Below are 9055 nucleotides of genomic sequence, written 5' to 3' on the forward strand. Positions count from 1 at the left end.
CTGGAACACTTGTGCATTTCTTATGGGAATGTTAAATTGTGTAACCATTGCACAAGGCAAGTTAGCAGTTTTTCAAAAATTTAGACATAGAATTACTATATAATCCAGAAATTTTACTTATGGGTATATGTGCACAAGAAATGATAGCAGGGACTCAGATCTTTATACACTGATGGTTATGGCAGTGTTATTCACGATAGCCAAAAGATGAAAACAACCCCAATGCCCGTTGACAGACGAATAGATGAAAACATGTGCTATATACATACAATGGAATATTATGCAGCCTTAAAAAGGAATAAAATTGTTTAAAGAACTTCGCAAACTACATCATAGATGAATCTTGAAGACATTATGATAAATTAGATAAGTCTGTAGCAAAACGACAAATATTGTATGTTTCCACTTATATAAGGCACATAGAATAGTCAAATTCATGGAGATACAAAGTGGAATAGATGTTACAAGCCTTAGATGATCAAGTAATGTGGAGTTAGTGCTTCACGGGTACAGAATTTCAGCTTGGGATGATGAAAAATATTTTGAGATGGACAGTGGTGATGGTTGCACAACAGTGTGAATGTATTTAATGGCACTAGACTGTATACTTAAAAAATGGTTAAAATTATAACATTTCATGTTATGTATATTTTATCACAATTTAAAAGAACAAATTTTAAAAGCTGAATATTTATGAAGCACATTTATTTTTATGTACGATGGGGATACAGTAATGGAGAAGGTTGGCCAGTTATTTCAAGAAGACTATCATCTGCCTGTCTATCTGGGGAAATACATGTGTAAATGGTCAACAATAGTACACAATACTAACAGCTCTAATTTGGGGTGTTCTCAACCAATGAATCCTCTTGAATATTGACAATTCTCTGGTCAAACATTTAAAACATTTAAAAAACTCTGTAACAACTGTGATAGAAACCTTTTAAAATTATTACTCATTTTTTCTATCTAATTACACTGAGGACACTGCATTTATTCACTATTTGTGTGTTAATTCTATATTTAAATTCATTGACACAAATTCACTGCACAAATACTACACAACAGGTACTGTTGAAGGTTTGGGAACATAGAAATGAATAATTAAGATTGGCTCTGGCCCTGAGGTGGCTGAACCTCTGGGGATGTATAGAGCAGATGTCAGAAAGAGATACCATATGCTGTAACTCTGGAGAAGTGCACACGGAGAGAGCGGAGGGGTACAAACCTGGAGTAGGCAAGGGGCAGTAAGAGGAAGTAACAACTGTGCTAATTCTTGAAACGTGATTATGGTTTTGCCAGATGTACATTGGAAAGAAGGAACCTTGAGCAGTGAAAAGAGGGAGTTAAGATCTGGAGCCAAACCACAGTTCGTTCCATATGCCCAGAAGGAGATTGGACAGGGTTGCAGGGGCCAAATCGTGAAGGACTTTTTATGACATTTTGAAATACATGCCATTGGAAATACAGAGTCACTGAAGAATTTTAGTTAAGAACACTGCTCATTAACCGTTCCATCTCAGAATGATCAGCTTGGCTTTGGAGGGAATATACTGGAGTCATGAGATGTTGAAAGGAGATATGATGTGACAGGTAGAAAATTAGTACACTAATTCAAGAAAAAGTAATATGAGTGTGATTCAAGATGGTAGCAGAGAAAATGAAGAAGAAGGTATTAATATAGAAAATGACAAAGAGGTGTGAGTGATAGGAATGGATCGTAAATTTAATTGAGGAAAGGAGTGAGAAAAAATAAGCTTTTTTCTCAATGTATCACTTGTCATTAGGCATATCAGTAAATTACATTAGTTTACTTTGGAGATAGCTCTAGAGATTATGGGTTAGATTATCTATGCTTTTCTCATTGAAAGTTTTTCTGTCTTTCCTGGTCATCAAACATCACTGAGTTTTAACTTTCAGCACATAGGTCCCTTCTGATCTAACATCCTTTATCACTTGGGAAAAAAATGAGGTCAGTGAGGGTGCTGACTTGTTAAGAAAAGTACATGAGTGGCCTTAGAATTTAAGGCTAGAAAGAAGCCATTAATAACAGCTATTCCTTGTTCACTTCCGTATCACTAAGAGTAAGGTTTGGCATTATTAATATCTCCTCAAATACTGTTGGTCACATTAACAAAGGAATGAATGAATGAATGAAATATAGTAGACCCAGTATTTTACAAACAGGGGCTGTTCTGAGGGCTTGAGAGTGGTTTGATGCTTCTTTCATGGAAAATGCATAGTATGAGAGTGGGGGAATTAACTGGAATGGTACTTAGGGCCTGAGTAGCATTTGTTTATGAAAATAGGTAATGATTACATGTTGTATGTACTAAGTAATGTTTCATACCTAATACACGTGGGTAAGCACACTTTGTGTGTTATTAGCCTGGACAAAGATTTACTGATGTTTCTGAATTGAGTTGAAGGTGCTGGTCCACTGGTAGGAAGAATCAAAGACTATCCATTACTCTCTACCTTGATGAGGTTCCCCAAAGCCTCTGGCAACCCCAGGATTAGTCCCTTACAGGTGGCAGAAATTTAAGCTGCAAAAACTTGCATTTCTAACATCAGGAGGAAGTTCTAGCCTAGGTCATTCTTCCCAATCTCCCCTCCTCTTCTGGAGGCAAACAACAACTGAGCAACCTGAGGGCACTGCGAGGAGAGAGACAGAGGGAGGTATGGAAGGATGCTGGGGATGAGGACGCCCACTGCAAAGTTTTGAAAAGAGGATCACATCCTCTGGTCCTTCTCAGGGAAAAATACATAAGACAGGACACTATAAAGAGAGTACAGAAATGAATCCTGGACTTAATTCCACCTCTAGTCAGAAAAAAGAACAACTGTGAATAAAAATAGCACCAGCATAAAATAACAAAAATGGCAAAATTGGCAAGTAGACTGAGCTGAGTTTTGGTTCAGCAAATCTCTCCGTGATATTTTTCTTGCCAATTTGAAACCTGGTCTCTCAGGCACCCTGGCCCCTTCCTACTTAGGTCTCCAACCACACTAGCATGGTGAGGTTTTCCAAAGGAGTCATGTTAGTTATTTCTTCAAAGACTTTCTGCTGTCTGAAATAGCATACCCCTTCTCTCCCTAATCTTAATATCTGAAAAATTCAAAGTCACCGTTCAGGATTATAAACCATTCCTGCATCACCTCCTTCTCCTTCATAGCGTTGACCTCAATTTTGGTTACTTGTTTTTTGCTTGCTCTTTTCTGTTTTATACCCTAGACTCCTCAAGGGTGAGATATCCTTTCCTTTTAATTCTTTGAACCCGGTACAAAAAGAATGCCTGAAACTTAGGCAGCTTCAAATAAAATCAACTATTTATTTATATTTTCAGGAACTAATTTTCACAATTTAGAACCAGTTTCAATTCTTTCAAGTGTATCCATCTTATTTGATTGAATCAAGTACTCATGTACACAGGACACTTTGAAAAGCCCAATGATGGTTTGTGTGAATCAAAAGAAAAAAAAAAAAAAAAAAAAAAAAAAGACACAGCACCAATCACACAGTTCCATTCTCCAGACAGTGGACTGAGGGTTGAAGCTTGTTAAGGATTCAGTTGCGTCCCTGATAAAACTTATTTGTACCTCAGAATGTGTCCATATTTAAAGGTACAGCCTTTAAAGAGATAACTAAGTTAAAATAAGTCATTAGTGTGGGTGCTAATCCAACATGACTGGCATTCTTAGAAGAAGAGGAGATTTGGCCACAGACAGGCACAAGGGAAGACCCTGTGAGGACACAGGGAGTAGACCATCATCTTCAAGCCAAAGAGAGAGGACTTAGAAGAAATCAACCCTGCCAACACTTTGACCTTGGACGTCCAGCCTCTAGAACAGAGAGAAATATATTTCAGTTGTTTAAGCCATTCAGTTTGTCGTACTTTGTTATGACTGCCCTAGCAGACTAATGTAGAGATGATGAGACATCTGCAAGGCTCCCCCAGGATGAGCCTGACCCAGTGGAAACCCAGGCTTTTCCTGGGGCCACAGCATCTCCATGAGGGAGCCTATTTTTACCATCCAGAAGGAATAGGGCTGAGTCCTAAGGGTGGACCTTGTCTGTGACCAGAGATGAGTTCTTCTTGATTTCCACTGACAATCCTTCCCATCAAAGCAGATCTTTTTGTTTCTGCTGCTCAGTGATTTTTCTCCTCATGTTAGTTACATCAGGAAATGGGCGGGGTGGGGGGGGGGGGGATGACATTTAACTTTCTTTGGCTTGTTTCCGTATAAACTCAAATAGAAAAAATAGAACATAATTTATTTTACCTTGGCAATTGGTACCTTATATTACCTAGAGTGACACATTTAATACAGCAACATTTTCCTCTGCCTGAAACTTGCTGACTATTACAGGGATATATTTAAACTATTTAAAGTCATGAAACAATTTAAATAAAATATGTACTTGCTGTGAATTTTGAACTGTCAAATACACGTACTCTGTTTTGTTTTTTTTTTTCCTGAAAAGGAAAAAACAAAACAAAAAAACAAAACAAAGAAATAACAAACAAGATGCAGTTACTCCTGTAATCCTGTAATAACTTAAGAGGCTGAGCTGGGAGGATTGCTTGAGGCCAGGAGTTTAAGATTAGCTTGGCCAACTTAGCAAGGCCCTGTCTGTCAAAAAATATTTTAAAAAATAAATAGAGGAAGACGTCGAAACTGTATCTCTGTTTTTTAATGTTATTACTTTTATAGACTTAGGGGGTAAAGTGTAGTTTAATGACATGATTATATTGCATAGTGGTGAAATCTGGACTTTTATTTGGGTGTAACCATCACTTAAATAGTATACACTGTGCCCATTAGGTAATCCATCATCTCTCACCCCAGTTCCATCCACTCATCTTTCTAAGTCTCCAGTTTCTATTACTCCCCTCTCTATGTCCATGTTTATACATTATTTAGCTCTCACTTTTATAAATGAGAACATGGAGTATTTGGCTTTCTGTTTCTGAGTTATGGCCTCCAGATCCCTCTATGTTGCTGCAAAAGCATGACTCTTAATAAGTTAGTCGTATTTTCATCTCTACTTTCAAGAGTTGACAATCATAGTTCATCATCATCATCACCATCATTTCTGCAGTATAATCACTTTCATACAGATGATGAAAGGAGACACCAGGCTCTCACAATAATAAAAAATGATAAATGAAAGAATCAGAATTTGAGCTTATATCTGATCCCCATAATGCAAGCCCATGCTAATACATGATATGTTGTCTTGAAAAGGGAAAACACATTGTGGTTGACACACTTGCAAACTCTATCCTATACAAATTAGTTGCACCATCTTGTGTTTTAAAACACCTCTAAAGATTGCCTTTTAATTGCTGATGCATTAGGGATTGAATTTCCACCATTTCTTCAGCAATGTGTTTGTGATTACAAAATAGAATTGTACCCTTCAGAACAACATTCAGAAAACAGCAGGACGGGTTAGCTTCATCCTGTTGTGCAGGAGAACAATTTACACACAAAATGAATATCTGGCTAAATGACTTCACAGAGTCTTTCTAAGTTTCATAGCCTTTGATTTGCTGACCAAGATGCAATTGTCACTTCTTATTCCTAAAAAAAACCTTGGACATCATCTCAACTAAACCTCTGACTTAACAGAGGAAACTTTTGGTCATTCATTTTGAATACTGAAAAATATAGCTTAATCCAGCCTTGAAAATCAGTTAGTTGCTTCCTACACATTCTGGTTCACAAATTCACTGCTTGAGTTTTTGGGATACAGGGATGCTCCCTAAGCAGCAGCGGATGGAACACTGAACTAGGAGCCAAGAAGTGAAAAAATTAGAGTATTAACATTTTATGGAGCTCTCCCATACTGTGTGTGCCAGAAGGCCCTGAACTGGGTGCTGCAAGGAGGAACTCAGCTCTTATTGAGGTTTACACTCAGGCATGGTAGAAAAACATAAAACAATGACCAAAAGGGGGAATGGAAGTTGCCAATGTAATAGACACGACAGGGAGAGTTGCCTACTGTGATAAATGTCTATAACAACAGAGTTGATTTAGTCATGGGGACAATGGATTCCTGGGAGTATTAAAAATTGTGCTGAGATACTCCTAGCAAAATCCCTATGAAGTCCATTTTAAACTCCTATGAAACTCCTTTTTAAAAATGAGAACACTGAGACAGGCTCAGTGAAGTTAAATGATTTTCTGAGCCTGTACAGTAAGCAACAGAGCTTGTATTCAAAGCCAGGACTGTTCTACACTTGACATTCCCCATTATATCACAGTTGATACCCTAGGACTGCCGTCTGCTTCGGCTTCTAGTCCTCGTCCTACTATCAATGGATATATATTTTACTCTGTGAGACACAATTGTATATTGCAGAAAGAGCATGAATTTTAACACCTGATAAACTTGGGTTCAAATTCTAGTTCTTTTACCTGCTGAATAAGTTTGGATAAACCATTTTAACTGTCTGTACCTCCCGTTCCTTAATAATAAAGAGGAAAAAAAAATGCTATGCACATTATGGAGTAGTTTATAAGATTAGAAATAAGAAATACAAGGTGCTCCATAAAACAATAATAACAACAACACCAGAAACAACACACAAAAGGCTATCGTTTTGTGAGCACTTGCCATACGCTGGACACACAAACTATCACATTTATTTCTTACAATAATCCTAGGAGATAAATACTATTATCACCCTCATTTTGAAGAAGATAAAATTGTGGCACTGAGTAATAAAGTATTTTGCCCAAGGTCATAAAGAAAAGAAGTGGCAGAATTAGGATAAAAATCTAGGAGCCTGGCTCCAGAGCTCTGTCCATACCATATGACCTCCGTAATTGCTGTCTGTAACATGTACCGAAGATGTGGGAAGTTGGAGTGGGTGTTCCTTCCAGCGTAAGGTTTCTGATCTGCTTTCTTTGCGGACAGTTTGAAGGCTGCGCGTGTGTGTACACGCACACACACACACACGCATACACACACACGTACACACGCACACCACCCAAACTTTCCCTTTTGGGCTTTTGGAGCTGGTCCTCACTGGCTGTACCGTTTCAAGGTGTTCTGTGGAGGCTGCTCTTGGTTTCACAGCCATCTGCTTTGTGTCCTCCAGCTGCAGAACTGTAGACAGAGATGCGTTTATTTTTGGTAGGATGTATTTTCTGAGCTGAAACCAATGCAGGCTGCTCTCCAGATCCTGTGAAAAATCACTTCAACCAGCTTTAAGAATGGCCAACTGATTTTTCTTTAGTATCTCATTTTAAACAATAAGTGGATGGAAGAAGAAGTGAAGCTACAGAGCAAAGTAATTAGGATGGTAAATACCCTGAACCTGGCCAATTATGTCACAGGTTTGCATAATAATAACTGCACAATAGGCTTCTTAAAGCCCTGCTATTTAGTGCCATTTAGTTTCCCCAAGGTGTCATGCTGTTTCCTGCTTCCATGTTTTTACATTTGCTGAATGCTTTGTCTTTGTTTGTTTTTTTTGTTTTGTTTTGTTTTGTTTTTTGAGGTGGAGTCAGGCTCGCTCTTTTTACCCAGGCTAGAGTGCAATGGCAGGATCTCGGCTCACCTCCGCCTCCCAGGTTCAAGCGATTCTCCTGCCTCAGCCTCCCAAGTAGCTGGGATTACAGGCATGCGCCACCATGCCCAGCTAATTTTGTATTTTTAGTAGAGACGGGGTTTCTCCATGTTGGTCAGGCTGGCCTCGAACTCCCAACCTCAGGTGATCCGCCCGCCTCGGCCTCCCAACGTGCTGGAATTACAGGCATGAGCCACTATATCCGCCCTGAATTCTTTGTCTTAAAAATATCTCCCCAAACCCTTGTCTACTTGGAGATCTCCTACAACAAGATTCCCTCTCCATTCTTCACCCCTCGAGGGCTTCCCTAATGGCCTCTTTCCCAGGTCAGTTCAATTCTAGGTTAAAATTTAATACAGATGTTAAATTCAGAAAAACTTAACACTCGAACTCGATTTTACTAATTATTAGCTTTTGAGATTGGTTAAAGTTGTCAAAATTTTCTGAGGTTTGGTATCCTTCTCCTTGAAAGGAGCACTGTAATATAAGGTGTCTTATAACCTAGTTGCGAAGATTTATGCAAGAAGAAAACATAATTTAAGTGATAAAGCAGTGCCTGGTATGAATATGTTCCCAGTAAATATTTTTAAAGGAATAAATAAAAGAAAGTGGTTAGCACACACCCTATACATAACAATTGCTTGACAAACTTTATTTACTCTTAGTGCATTATCTATTAACTACTGTCCCACAGTGAGGATTATTTGCAGGAGCCTCTAATTGTCACCCTCATATTTGTAGAAATTGCCATGCCACATGGCATGCAGAAAACCTTTCAATGACTATTTTACAGGGCATTTACAGATAACATTTCACTTTAATATACAAATAATACAGGGTGGTCCCAGGAGAATAGAAAATTCCAGGCAGCAGTCTCACAGGACTAGCCAAAGGAAACAGTTGAAATAGTTGCATATGCTAGGGAAGGTTAAGACTCTGAAAAACAGAATGGGGGCCAAGCTGGCTGAGACCAACGAGACCCAACATGGAGCTAGATTTGACCTAGGTTTCACCTAAAACCTCATGATATTCTCATTACCATACTAAACTACACACCCATCAGCGCTATGACAGTTTCAGGAACACCGATATTTCATATAAAAATGGGTGGCACCATAGTTCCAGGAAATCTGTATCTTTTTCGAGAAATCTTCATGAATCTGACTCCTGTTGGTTAAATAAACCCATAGAGATAGATGCCCCAAACCCCACGGGACACAAGTTACTCTCTTCAATACACCCACGCTCCCCTTTCTTGAGTGTGTACTTTCATTTTGCAATAAATCTCCATACTTTTGCTATTTTCTGACTTGTCCTTGAATTCCTTCTTGGGATGGTGTCAGGAGCCTGGACACCAGCTGGAATTGAGTTCCCACTGACATTTGGGGACCTGCCTTAGCCCATCAACTTAACAAACAGTTTTCCATATGTTTATTTTGATTATTACTTCCACTTGAAGGGGTAGGAATTAT

This window comes from Macaca fascicularis, chromosome 8 (genome assembly GCF_037993035.2).
Source record: "Macaca fascicularis isolate 582-1 chromosome 8, T2T-MFA8v1.1".
NCBI classification, from domain to species: Eukaryota; Metazoa; Chordata; class Mammalia; order Primates; family Cercopithecidae; genus Macaca; species Macaca fascicularis.